Source organism: Diaphorina citri, unplaced genomic scaffold (assembly GCF_000475195.1).
Source record: "Diaphorina citri unplaced genomic scaffold, Diaci psyllid genome assembly version 1.1 scaffold4830, whole genome shotgun sequence".
Lineage (NCBI taxonomy): Eukaryota > Metazoa > Arthropoda > Insecta > Hemiptera > Psyllidae > Diaphorina > Diaphorina citri.
Window position 1 is genome coordinate 9,767 of NW_007382216.1, and position 2,419 is coordinate 12,185.

Sequence of the window (2,419 nt, forward strand, 5' to 3'; positions counted from 1 at the left end):
TTTTTTTGTTTTTTTTTTTTTTTTTTTTTTTTTTTTTTTTTTTTTTTTTTTTTAAGAGGTTTGACAGAGGGAACTTTAACTGCTATGGTCTTATCGTCCCGAAATCGAGGAGAGAAGGAAGACAGGATAGGAGAAAGCCAGCCGTTTCCGAGAACGAACATTATCCCATCAGGATAAAATCCGCCCCGGGCGGGAATCGAACCCGCGGCCTAGCGCTTACAAGGCAGACGCACTACCAACTAAGCTAACTAGGCTGGCAAATATTTCAATTTGGTACCCGTACATTCCTTTGATACTTTCTGTATTTCAGGAATATCTGGAAGAAAACAGACCCGACTACGTATGCAAGGCAGAGCTGAGGAGACAAATCTTAGCCGAGAAAGCCTACGTGAGGGAACAACAAGACCGCGTACAGCACAAACAGAGAATCCTGCTCACTAATTTGAAACATCCAGGCTCTGAGAGTGATGAAATTGAGAAAGCAAAGAGAGGTGGCAAAACTCAAGGTAAATAATTAAACGGAGTTTTTCTTTCTTTCTTAGAGGAGTTTTATAAAGGGACCTGTAACAACGGAGGTCTTGTCTCACCTGCCTCGGTGGTGTAGTGGTCAAGGCGCTCGCCTGGTAAACAGTCTTGGAGTTTTATAAAGGGACCTGTAACAACGGAGGTCTTGTCTCACCTGCCTCGGTGGTGTAGTGGTCGGAGTTTTATAAAGGGACCTGTAACAACGGAGGTCTTGTCTCACCTGCCTCGGTGGTGTAGTGGTCAAGGCGCTCGCCTGGTAAACAGGAGGGCGTGGGTTCAATCCCAGCCGAGGTATGGAATACCTACCTCGGTGGTGTAGTGGTCAAGGCGCTACCTACCTCGGTGGTGTAGTGGTCAAGGCGCTACCTACCTCGGTGGTGTAGTGGTCAAGGCGCTACCTACCTCGGTGGTGTAGTGGTCAAGGCGCTACCTACCTCGGTGGTGTAGTGGTCAAGGCGCTACCTACCTCGGTGGTGTAGTGGTCAAGGCGCTACCTACCTCGGTGGTGTAGTGGTCAAGGCGCTACCTACCTCGGTGGTGTAGTGGTCAAGGCGCTACCTACCTCGGTGGTGTAGTGGTCAAGGCGCTACCTACCTCGGTGGTGTAGTGGTCAAGGCGCTACCTACCTCGGTGGTGTAGTGGTCAAGGCGCTCGCCTGGTAAACAGGAGGGCGTGGGTTCAATCCCAGCCGAGGTATGGAATACCTACCTCGGTGGTGTAGTGGTCAAGGCGCTCGCCTGGTAAACACCCGGGGCGGATTTTATCCTGATGGGATAATGTTCGTTCTCGGAACGGCTGGCTTTCTCCTATCCTATCTTTCTTCTCTCTTCGATTTCGGGACGATAAGACCATATAGCAGTTACAGTTCCCTCTGTCAATTCAAACCTCTTCAAAAAAAAAAGACAAAATTTAGACTTACTGAACTTGCCGCATTGGTTATTGAAACCGGCCACAGTACAGTCTGCTGCCACACAGGTAAGAGAAAATGCAGATTTAAAACTGAGGCTTAATTACAACAGTACTACAAGTCTTTCATTTACTCAATCATATTTATCATTGCTCCTTTCGTTTGACTTGTAATGCCGCCACTGGTTGCTACTAAATTAAAGTAGGCTAAGTACACCCCGAACTTCAAGCACAGAGTGTGATACCCACTCGGCCACGGAGGTTGCTGCTTTTTTATTATTATTAATTATTACCTAAGTATTATTATTATTTCAGGAAAAAACCTCTCAACCCCCTACCTCTGGCAACACACAAACCGGTCCAGAAGAAGACAAAGAGAACCAAGTGGCCAAATCTCGTGATCTTACTAATTGGTTTTAAGCCAAATATATTGATGATCATTATTTGGAACTGATTATTCGGAACTGTTTCTTTGGATTTGGAACGCCAAACATATTTGGTTCTAAAACCTAGTACACACCGGAAACATTATTGTTTCGCAACAGTTGCACAAATGTTGCGAATCAAATTCAGCTGCATTCAGTTTAAGATTCAAAGGTTTTATTTTATTTTAAATTTATAGATTCCTGTAAATATATTTTGTATCATCTAGATTTTATTTTTCTACGTATGTATTCTGCTCAGTTCAGAAACCCTCAGACGGGTTTCTGATGACACGGGAAAAGGTGAGGATGAAGATTTTTTTTAATACCTTTAGGTATCTAGATATTTATTTTTCTCTTTTTAAAAGGTTGCCAAATTTTCCTATACTTTTGATGTATAAAGAATCCTCTGCACTTTATTATATTATTATTAATTTTGTACCTTCCTATACGTTTAGTTTTGTCCTGGGGACAAACATAAATATGTTCACAGTGGTCTCAAACAAATAAGTTTAATAATTTGTACAAATTTTATTACCTACAATTTTTATTTTTCTATAAATCTA

General features: G+C 42.8%; 1 long non-coding RNA gene across 1 annotated transcript in view; it reads left to right on the forward strand.

Moving 5' to 3' along the window:
• Positions 1-407, forward strand: part of LOC113472332 — a 9,998-nt gene extending 9,591 nt beyond the window's left edge. The window contains exon 2 of the long non-coding RNA XR_003394693.1: positions 311-407. This is a non-coding gene — a long non-coding RNA (uncharacterized LOC113472332). The remainder of the gene's footprint in view (positions 1-310) is intronic.
• The last annotated feature ends 2,012 nt before the right edge of the window (positions 408-2,419 follow it).